This window comes from Micromys minutus (assembly GCF_963924665.1).
Source record: "Micromys minutus genome assembly, chromosome: 25".
NCBI classification, from domain to species: Eukaryota; Metazoa; Chordata; class Mammalia; order Rodentia; family Muridae; genus Micromys; species Micromys minutus.
This window is the reverse complement of record NC_137960.1, coordinates 24,341,126-24,352,802: the sequence shown is the minus strand read 5'-3', so window position 1 is coordinate 24,352,802 and position 11,677 is coordinate 24,341,126.

The window sequence follows — 11,677 nt, the reverse complement described above, 5'->3', positions numbered from 1 at the left end:
AGCAAGTGTGGAGTCCTGAGGATCATTCTGGTTGTCATGTTTGGCAATATGAACCTTTTTTTTGTTCCCACTGATCTATGTCTGTGTTTTTAAAAAAATCACTTCATAAGGGTCTGGGAGAGGGCTCCGTGAGTAAAATCACCTGAGACCAGCATGGTGGAAGGAGACACTTTAACAAGTTATCCTCTGACCTACACACATACACATGTGTGCTGTGGCACACACATGACACCCTTGCTCCATATACACAACAGAAATAAACATAAAAAATAAAACTTGGTTGGTGCATAGTATTGTCCATTATGATCTCCTTGGTGGGTTTTTTTTTTTTTTTTTTTTTTTTGGGGGGGGATACTGATTCTGCTCTGTTGATATAAATAGTACACTGTGATGGGTTATTTCCCTAGCGTCTCAGAAATGGAATGGCCATGTGACAGGTAGTGGCTTTGTTTCCCTCCCTCCCTCCCTCTCTCCCTTTATGTATATGAGTGCTCTATCTGCTTGTATACCTGTGTGCCAGAAGAGGGCATCAGATCCCATTATAGATGGTTGTGAGCCACCATGTGGTTGCTGGGAATTGAACTCAGTACCTCTGAAAGAGTAGTCAGTGCTCTTAACCACTGAGCCATCTCTCCAGCCCCTCTTCCTTTTCTTAATGTGGGCTGGCCTTGAACTCTGTAGGTCAAACTGGCCTTGAACTTATGGAAAACCTCCTGCCTCAGCCCATGAGTGCTAAGGACACAGGCACCACCGCCGCACTCAGCCTGTTTTGTAAAACACATAATATGAAAGTTGCCACACAGCCTTTCTGATGTTTTCAAACACCACCATAACCTAGTTCTAGAACTTTCCTCATAGTTGTATGCTGGGGATGGAATCCAGGATGCTTCCTGAGCTAAGCCTGCAGTCCCAGTGAACTTAAGCCACAGGGCAAGTCCGTCACAGCTTTTTCAGGAAGGCTGACCTGTCAGAGGCAGCCCTATCAGCAGCATATGCTGAGAGGGTCCTCTGTGCTGGCCTGCATACAAATACTGATTTCCTAGGCCTTGTCCAGTTGACAAAAGAGCCAGGCATTATTTTTATTTCTTACCGGATCTGGAGACTGTTGCACTGTGACACTGTGGTTTCATTAAGAGACCCCCCCTAAGGGCCATGTGTTAAAGGCTTGGTGCCCCCTCCTCCGCCTGAGGGCCCTAAAGGGGTAGCAGGGAATCATGGGATAGTGATTTCCCTTCCCTCTTTGCTTCTGGGCCAAGTGAACAGCTTGCTCCACCTCAGGCTCTTTCTGTAAGGGCAATTTTTCTCATTGTTTGCACCACAAACCTGATAAAAAGCGGCACAGGAAAGAAGGGCTGATTTGGGGTCAGGGTTTGAGGATATAATCTATCATAATGGGGAAGGCATGTGGCAAGAATGTGAGGCACATGCCCCCCAAGATGGAAAGCAGAGAAAGGTAAATGAGGGTACCCATTTCCCAACCATGCCTCTATTTTAAAATTGACTGGAGACCCCAATTCACGGGACAATGCCGCTCATATTCAGGATGAATCTTCCAGCATCAGTGAAACCCGTCTAGAAACCTTCACAGATCCACCCGGAGGTACATCTTCTAGACAATCCCAAATCCAGTCAAAGTGACAGAGATGGACCTCCACAACCCAGCCATAGCCCCAAGGCATGAGGCCTAGTGACCTTGGACCCAAATCTCCAAAGTCACTTCCTAAGACCCTTCCATTTAATCGACTTCAGCTGACTGGTGTCCTCGCTCCCTGATGGTACCCTAGTTAAATCTTCCTTTTAACTGGCTTTTTATGGCATGAGAGTGAGGTGTGGTGAGCCAAACCCCATCTGGGAACTTCAACCCTATCAGGAAGACCAGCAAACTGACCACAGGTAAGTACTGAGAGAACCACGCCATGGGTCAGGGCTTGAGTCTGTCACCAGCCCGGGCTCGAAGCTGGTTTGTTGAAGTCTTTGGGTCAGCTCCAAAGAGGCTGCACAGTTGATGCTCAGTCCACCTGTGGGAGCCCTCCTCATGAGCATCCCAAATTTCAAGCAAAGTTTGGCTCTTCTACTTCATGGATTAGCATTTATTCTGAAATAATTCACCCACTGTTGACATATCTCAGCAGTCTGGATGACCATGGTGGCTTGGGATACTACCAAACAGAATGTTGCTGGGGACGGACCCAGGCCAACCGGCAACAAAGGCTGAAGCCATCCAGATGTATAGGGTGCCCACTGCTTCCCGGCTTCCCTGGACATGCCCTTGTTTTCAGCCAGTCTCTCACCCCTCCTTCTCCCAGCATCTTGCTTCTCTTTGGTATTTAGACTTCTGGGGACAGGACAAAATCTATATTGACTTTACTCCGGTTTTGAGGGAAGGGAAGCCAGGGTACAGGAACAACTGAGAACAAACCCAAGAGAAAAAAAAACAATGTGTACAGACACAGATCCATACAGGTCACCTCCCTGCCACCCATCTGCCCAGCATTGTGACCACAACACACGTCTCAGGGTGCTCTAGAGGGAGGTGCTCAACTGAAACCAAACAAAAGCCTTACCATACACGTACATATTTAACTGGCAAGGAATATGGGAGAAATTGTTGGAATCCATTTATGGGTCACAGTGGGATATGTCAGAACTTACATATACCATGCACCATGTCTGTCTGTCTCCACAAACATTCATCATTTCTTTGTGTTAGCAACATTCAGAGTCCTCCCAGAGGGCTTCAGGGGCAAGAGTTAGTTCAAGAAAAATGCTGAGTCAGGCAGCTGAGAAGAAAGTAATTTATTAGAGAAGTTGTTCATGCCATCGGCAGACAGGAGTGACAGTGGAGCAGAGGGTTCTAGGAGAACCTAGGCCCTAGAACCAGAAACTGACAAAATGGCAGACTCTCTAAAGAGAAGAAGTCAGGGCCCACACAGCAGACATGGGCTCTTCTGTATGGATGGGGGAAGTGAGCCCACAGCTAGACTCTCTGATTCCCAGGAAAGAGGCAGGGAAGCAGGAAGGGAGCAGAATATGTGGCCACCAACACAGCCTCTGTTGTAAACTTCCTTCCCTGGATGAGAGATCCCAGCTCAGGAAGTTTTCCAACTAAGGCTTCGCAGACAGCACAATAAAGTACCTGTCAGTGTCTGTGAGAGGTGGGTGCTGCAGACACTGTGGCCTGAACTGAACGCCAATGTCACATTCTCAAACACTGTGCTTGCTGTTTCAAAATATGCAACTCATTGTCAACCATAGTTTCCCCACTCAATACAGAACTTTAGTAATCCCATTACCCATCCTCACCCATGATCCTACCACACACTTTCTCTTTCAACTACAGCTTGTTCCTGCTTTGTGAGATGGATTTACCCAGCTTCTATATGAGACGATGCAGCAGATGTCTGACTGTCTGACCTGTTTCAGTTAATATAATGGCCTCTGATTTTATTCATATTGCCATCAATGACAGAATTTCATCCTTTTAGTGGCTGTATAGTATTTCATGTGTATGTGTATCTCAATTAAAAACCACATTTATGTCTTTATTTTGTGTGTAAGTACATGCCATAGCATGTGTGTGAAAGTCAGAGAATGATGAGTGGGAATCCGCTCTCTCCGTCCATTCTGTGTGTCCTGGTGTTTGAGCTCAGCCCCTGAGGCTTGACTGCAAGCATCTTTAGCGCTGAGTCATCTTGCCAGGCCCCTAAGCACACATTTTAAGTCCGACTATGGGCTGCTAGGTTGGTTCCAAATTTGGCTGTTGTGAGAGGGAACGGGCAGATGTCTCTTTAGCATGCCAACCTCCTTCCCTTCCCCTGGGTGTATAACCAGCACTGAGCTTGCTGTATCATGTGGTTTTATTTCTAGGACACTCACACTGTCCTCCAGGTTAACTGAACTAATATGCATAGCCGCCCACCAGCTATGAAAAAGGGTTCCCTTTTTATCTAGTCATCACCAGCTTTTGTTCTTTGTTTCGGAGGGGGGTGTTGTGTTTATAAAAAGATAAAGAGAGAGAAGGAATATGTGTGGTGGATGGCAGTCGGTGTGGAAAAGGGGGTGCCTTGGTGGGCTTATGCTGAGGCATCCCTTCCCCCTGAGGGACCAGCTATACTACAGACAGTATAGTGTAGAATAGAGTTTATTCAGGGCATGGGGAAGGAAGTTGAGAGGGAAGTAGAGACAGAGAAAGGCAGATAGAGAAAGAGAGAGAGAGAAGGGGGGGAGGGAGAGAGAAGTAGGGGGCATCCATAAGCATGTGGAGAGGGGAAGAGAGAATGGGGGGAGGGGAGGGGTGAGAGGACAGAGTGGGAACAAGAAAGCAAAAGAGAGAGCAGAGGGGGCAAGAAGACCCTTTTTATTATGAGTCAGGCACACCTGGTCATTGCCAGGTAACTGTGGGGTAGAGCTTAGACAAAATGCTAGTGTGTGTGTGTGTGTGTGTGTGTGTGTGTGTGTGTGTGGTGGTTGGACCTGGCTGGGCAGGCTCCATCTTTGCAGATCTGTGTCAATGACCTCATTTTCCAAGACACTGGAAAAGGGTAATGCAAAGGCTGAGAGGAAGTTGAGGCCAGTCTGGTCTTTTGTTATGGATCCTGGATGTTGTTTGCATATGAATATGGGTGCCCCAATACCACTGTGTGTGTGTGTGTGTGTGTGTGTGTGTGTGTAGGTCAGGAGACAACGTTCAGGACTGTATATATATTGCAGTTAGCAGGTGTGTGCTCATCCCTATGAGTTTTCTATGTGCCTCACTTTATGTACATTGGTGTTTTGTCTGCATGTATGTCTGTGTGAGGGTGTCAGATTGCCTGAAACTGGAATTATAGACAGTTGTGAGCTGCCATGTGGATGCTGGGAATTGAACCCAGATACTTTAGAAGAGCAGCTGGTGCTCTTAACCACTGAGCCATCTTCTCTAGCTGCCGAACCTGGCTTTTCAATGTGACTATTGGGATCTAAACTTAAGTATTCAGGCTCACACGGAAAGCCCCTTTACCCACCGAGACATCTTCCTGGCCCATAGCCACTAGTTTTTGGTAGGTTAGCCTGGGAACTTGAGCCTTGGCAGGTGTCTGGCATCTTGGGTTTCAGGCACAGTTCCATGATTCTCTGAGAACTGTGTCCCACTGCTTCCAAATTATTTAGCAAGCACTATGGCTTATAGTGAGCATCTGAGTTTCTTCAGAGAGCCCGGAGTTTTAGGACATGCCAGGCAGAAAGTACCTGTGTAACCTACCCCAGGACACACTCTATGTCCTGGGTCTGAGCTTCCCAGAAGATAGGGCTTCACTTCGATCATCAGCTCTTTGTAGGTGACATTAAATGACCTTCGTGGTGGAGGAGTCTCAAAGCCTGCACCTGCTCCCTTTGCCTGGCACCTGGGCTGGCTTTTTCTCCATCCTTTCCCACAGTAAGCCTTAGCCATGGATACAGATGTGTGAGATTTTGGAATCTCCTTGGCTGAAAACAAGACCCGGGGGGCTCCTGACCTAAGATCTTCTCCATTTATCCTATGCTATGGGCCAGTTCTGAGGTCCAAAGGGTCAGATATAGATCCTGAGACCTAGGAATAGCAGCTGTGAGATCAGGGCTGCTGAGGCAGTGCACACTGATCAGGCCCAAACTCCTCCGAGAGTGCATCTCACTAGTAGCCCTGGGATGTTCCTGAAGTCAATATTCTCCTGCCTCAGTCTCCTGCCACATGGGGTTGGCTTGTCTCTCCATGCTTCTGTTCCTTTCCACACTCGACCCTTACTCTCTGGCCCCAGCAGGTGTGACTGGGGTGAGGGTGGGCTTATGGTTGCAGACTGGCCACACTGTTTCCCTCTCTTCTCAAGAAGTTAGGGTACAAAGATTAGTAAGGGAAAATGCATTTATTTAGTTTGCCCAAGCAAGGGAGGAAAAGGCTCTTTCTCTCCTCTTCTCTTCCTCTCCTGTAGTTATGTGATAATTTTATAGAAAGGATGACACAGAGCCAAGAAAGTTAATGGTGAGACAAGCTGTTGAAGTGTGTAAACTCTCTTCCTGGGAATCAGTATGTCTGGCTAGTGCCCGGGCTTCAGCACCAGGCTCCAAATGGATATTTTATTCTTCAGGGCCCACTGTCTCAGTACCAGAAGGGAGACTGATGAAAATGAAGACAGGACCTTTAGGTGTGGTAGAGGAGAAGGTTCCTATTGTGGATATGAGGGAGAGCACGGGCAGAGGCCTCTGCAAGGGTCCAGAGCAGAGAGAGAGTAGCAGATTGAAGGTGGCCAGCAGAATAGACTAGGCTATGGGGATATGGAGAGCAAGAGAGAGGGCCAAGAGGAGTGGCAACCTACAGGTCAAAGAGAGCCAAGAAAGCACATGGCTGAAATGATTGCATTATTTAAGAGTCGGAAGTTGGGGGAAGGGAAGCAAAATTCAGGGGCTGGAGAGGTTTAGGATAGGGCTGTATGTCTGTGTCTGTGGGTGTGTATCTGTGTGTGTATTGTATTTCTGTGTGTGTCTGTGTATGTTTATGTGTGTGTGTGCATGTTTATGTGTGTGTCTCTGTCCTGTGTGTCTCTCTGTGTGTGTCTGTGTTGTATGTTTATGTGTGTGTGTGCATGTTTATGTGTGTGTCTCTGTCTTGTGTGTCTCTGTGTGTGTTGTGTGTGTGTCTGTGTTTCTGTGTGTGTGTGTGTCGGTATGGGTTGTGTGTCTGTGTATGTTTATGTGTGTGTCTGTCTCTGTGTGTCTGTGTATGTGTGTGTGTTGTGTGTGCGTGTGTGAGTCTCTGTGTTTCTGTGTGTGTGTCTGTCTGTGTATGGGTGTGTCTGAGTGTATCTATTTGTGTGTCTATGTGTGTGTCTCTCTGTGTGTGTCTGTCTGTGTATCTGTGTGTGTGAGAAAGAAGTACTGAAGGAGCCAGAACTCTGAGCAGGTACTTGTGGTGCTGAGATAGCCTGAGGAGACCAGTGTCCACTTTGATATGTTGATAGGCACCTCAGCCATTTGTACCCAGCTTCTTTGGATCCTGACAGAGAACATGGGATCTCTTTAGAAAAACTCCTCTTGTGCCAGGACTTTAGTTCAAAATCATGGAGACTGGAAGCCACTCTCCCATACTTCATGGTCCACATGTCTGTTCCCAAAGGCCTGTGGGTAAAATGCTGTGATTGGCATGTCTAGATCATATGCCTACCTATGGGGCATATGATCTCAGTCTGTGACCTCAGGAGGACTCAGGGATTTCTTCCGGAAAGATTCAGGACCAAGAACCCTTAGTACAAGAGGAGAGTGGAGTAGCTGAGTGTCTTAGTCAGGGTTTCTATTCCTGCACAAACATCATCACCAAGTTGGGGAGGAAAGGGTTTATTCAGCTTACACTTCCATATCACTGTTTATCACCAAAGGAAGTCAGGACTGGAACTCAAGCAGGTCAGGAAGCAGGAGCTGATGCAGAGGCCATGGAGGGATGTTTCTTACTGGCTTGCTCAGCCTGCTTTCTTACAGAGCCCAAGACTACCAGCCCAGGGATGGCACCACCCACAATGGGCTGACCCTCCCCACTCGATCACTAGTTGAGAAAATGCCTTACGGCTGGATCTCATGGATGCATTTCCTTAGTTGAGGCCCCTTTCTCTGTGATAACTCCAGCTTGTGTCAAGTTGACACTAAATCAGTCAGTGCACTGAGTTTGCAGAACTCCCCTGGGGCGGGACAATGCTATACTTGGTGTGGCTGAATCTTAGGAATGTTAGAGAGTGGACCCTTCACATCTTTTATTTTTCATTAATTTATTTGTTTATTTACTTTACATCCCAACTGTACCCCCTCCCTCCTCTCCTCCCAGACCCCCGCTCCGTCCCACCCACCTCCCATTCCCCTTCTCTTCAGCGAACAGGAGGCCCTGGCACATCAGGTCTTATCAGGACTAAGTTCATCCTCTCTACTGACAAGGCGGCTCCTCTAGGAGCCTTCACCACTTAGAGCTAACCTCTTGATTCCACCCAGCCACCTGCCTGTATGTCAAGCTTGTTGCTCATTTCCTGATTACACAGAAACAGAAAGGTCCATGGCCCACACCTTTCCACTTCGGGTCTTCCACCTCCGGTCATAAGAACCATGCCGAGCGCCCACCTATTTCTATCTTTTGCCATGTCTAGACTTTAGGGTCCAGGTCAGATGCAGCCTCCCCTGAATCACTCCTAGGTCCCTACCCAGCAGGGATCTAACCTTGGTGGGATTCTTAGTTGTCTCAGGAGACAGAACTCTCCAGCAACAAGACCGTCATACAGCAGGGAAGCAGTGAGCGCTGCGTCCTGGAGGCTTCCTATCAATGGCCCATCTGGGGGATGTTGTAGGAAGGATAGGACTTCTTGGGATTCTATTTTAGATTTTAAGGACGTGGTAACAAATGGCCACCAAATGGCCACCAGCAGGGTAGGGTCGCAGAAACGTGTTCTGCTGGGTTTCGGAAAGCAGATGTCTGAGATGAAGGCTCAGGCTACTTTGGGAGGCTCCGAGGAGTCCAGCTGGTGCCTTTCTCCTGACATCTGCTGCTGGTAGTGTCCCTGGTTTGAAGGTGAACCGCTCCCTCCTTTTGCTGTTTCCATATGGTATTCTCTGTGTGTCTCCATGTCCCACTTCTAAGAGAGCACCAGCCTGCGGAGTCAGGCCCATCCAGGATCTAGGATGACTTCTTGGGATTCTTAAACAATCAGTCACATCTGGGAAGACCTGAGAATCTATAGAAAGATACATTCAGGGCCGTATGCAGAGTAAATTGAACAGGAACACAAACAAAAAGGCTTACTTGTGGGGTCCAGAGGTAACTAGAATGAGACCTGGCCTGTGGTGTAAGTATTTCTGCGAAATGCCAGCAGAGGGCGCCCAAACACTGTGCTAAACAAGTCTCTGGCAACCGGGAGAGTGCTCACCTAGGACTGAAAGTTAACAAGGGTTTTCAGGTTCCCAGCAGGATACGAGAATGGAGTAGGCAGGAAGAAGACTAAGAACAATGCTGTTTCCACCCTCCCTCCCATCTTCTCTTCCTTCCTTCTTCCTTTCCAAAAAAATGTTTTCAGACAGGTCTCATGTAACCTTTGAACTCATGTAGCTGAGACTATTAACCTTGAACGTCTAAACTTTCTCAGGCTGGGGCAGGAGGATCGGAAGTTTGAGGCTAGCTTGGGCTGCCTAAGGAGGTCCTTTCTGAACTAGATAAATATCGGGAATAGACTATGAAGAATTGTATTTATCTTTGGACTAGACAGAGACAATTAAAAAAAAAAAACCCACAATCAATCAAAATGCAGACTTGTGGAGGGCAGTCCACACTAGTGAATACATCTACAAACTACTACTGCACCCAAGGCTCAGAGAACACTGCAGAAGAGGGAACAGAAAGACTGTAAGAGCCAGAGGATCAGGGAGTTTGCCGTGAGGTTGTGTCTCCTAGAAACATCAGACACTACATCCATAAAGCCTGACCAGTATGGCTTCCAAAACATGAGCTCCACAAGGACAAATCCACTGGACCCACCAAATAGGATGGGGAGAATCCCAGGAACCCTCAGCCCTACATACAGAGCTCTAAGCAACTGAGGCTGACCGGGAGCTGGAGAGGCTGTCTCCCTCGGGGAAGAGCACACCGTTGTCCAGTGCCAGATGGTCAGCCCTGAAAACATACATATAAGTACCATTATACAGACATAATAGTTGTATTTAGGAATGTACATGCCTGTACATATATGCTTACAATAACAATTAGGAAAGAAGAGGCCATGGAGATGAGGGGTCTATGGGAGGGCTTGAGGGAGGGAAGGGATGGGAGAAACATAATTAAATTATAATCTCAAAATGTTTAAAATTGCACTTGATGCAATTCAGTTGATGGGACTAATGTCAGGGACAAGAAGCCTTGGACACCCCTCCCCAGCTTTAGTAAAGCCTGGTGTGGAGGTGCATGCCTGCAATCCTAGCACTCCGGAGGCAGGGGCAGGAGAACCAGGAGTTCAAGGCCATCCTCAGCTACATCAAGAATTGGAGCAAACATTTTTTTTAAAAAGTCAGAATATGGGTAAAACTCAACCGTGTGTTGAAATAATGGCCCAAGGTCTGCGGTTGTAGCTTTGTGGCAGAAAGTGTGTGTGGCATGGTAAAGCCCTGGGTTCAATCCCAGTACCAAAGAAAACCAAAACTAATAATAACTAATAGTAACCACCCCAGCCTTGCTGTCAGACAAAAAATGGTCGCTGCCAAAGACACTTCTGATTCAACATTTAGTGGCCCTGGATCATCATAGTATTTTCAGGTTTAACTGAGGCCCACTGTGAGTTCGTGTTGATAAAGGCCAAAGAGTACCACTAGCAAAGGTCACAGGTCAAATGTCACAAGGCACTCGCTGGCTTTAACACATCCTGCCTTCCATATTGGTGCTAGCTCAGTGTAGATCAGTTGCCCAAAGATAATCTTCATCTGCCAGTCTCTCCACGTTTGAGTGACCTTGTCCAGCCTTTCACTGAGAGAAGGCTTACGGCTGTCCCCTAATGCTGTCTCAGTTGTGTCTTGCTCTGAAACACTGGAAGATACAGAAGCTACACAGAGCATTGCCTATTGGCTCCAGAAAATAATCTGCCCAACTAGAAACTCTGCCTAGGAGCCCCACACTTTCTATAGTGTGCATAGATCAGTGGTCTTGACTCTGCCATGCTAATGGGAAGCCTTGGGCCACATAGAAGTGCTGTCTGAACGGGGCAAGCAAGGTGAATGTATATATGTGCAGTACTCAAAGGGAGCATTGTCTTACTTAGGGCTTTATTGCTGTGAACAGGCACCATGACCAAGACAAGGATTATAAAAGGCATTTCATTGGGGCTGGCTTACAGGTTCAGAGGTTCAGTCCAGTATCAAGGCAGAAACATGGCAGCATCCAGGCAGACATGGTGCAGGAGGAGCTGAGAGTTCTACATCTTCATCTGAGGGCTGCTAGGAGAACACTGGCTTCCAGGCAGCTAGGGTGAGGGTCTTTAAGCCCAAGCCCACAGTTATACACCTAGTCCAACAAGGCCACACCTCCTAATAGTGCCACGCCATGGGCCAAACATATATACACCATCACAAGCTTTCTTCTTGAAAGTGCCCTGGGTGTGGCATTGAACAGGAGCCTGGTGTTTACCTGACCAATCAAGGCCTTTGGGAATGGAGGCTGGCCATACTTCCGGGAAGATGGTACTCATGATGTCTCTGACACTGGCTGCTGGTCTGAGGTGCAGTGATTTATGTCATGAACAGAGGAGACACAGGGACTGTATGTATGTGTTCTCTTCTGGAGTGGGACTGAGGAGGGGGTGGGGGGACAACATGGCCTATGACTCAGGTGGCTTTGGGATCCTGTTTACCTCCTGGAAGATCAAGAGGCTGGAAACATTGACTTCCATGACCACAGCTTTAGCCAGCTGATCTTTGGGCCACAAAGCAAGCCCTTGAGCCACAGGAAGAGGCCCTGAGCCTCTCATACTTGTCAGCAAAGGCTACGGACTGCCATGGTGGTGGATGGGACCAACACAGCCACCAGAGAAAGGATCCTTTATGGTCAGTGGAGGACAGCTGCTGGGCTGGCAGGGTGTGCCAGCTCTGTGTGGCTGGGAGAGGAGCTGTCAGGTGCTTCCTGCACACTTGCTGCTGTGGTCCTAAGGGGGCTTGG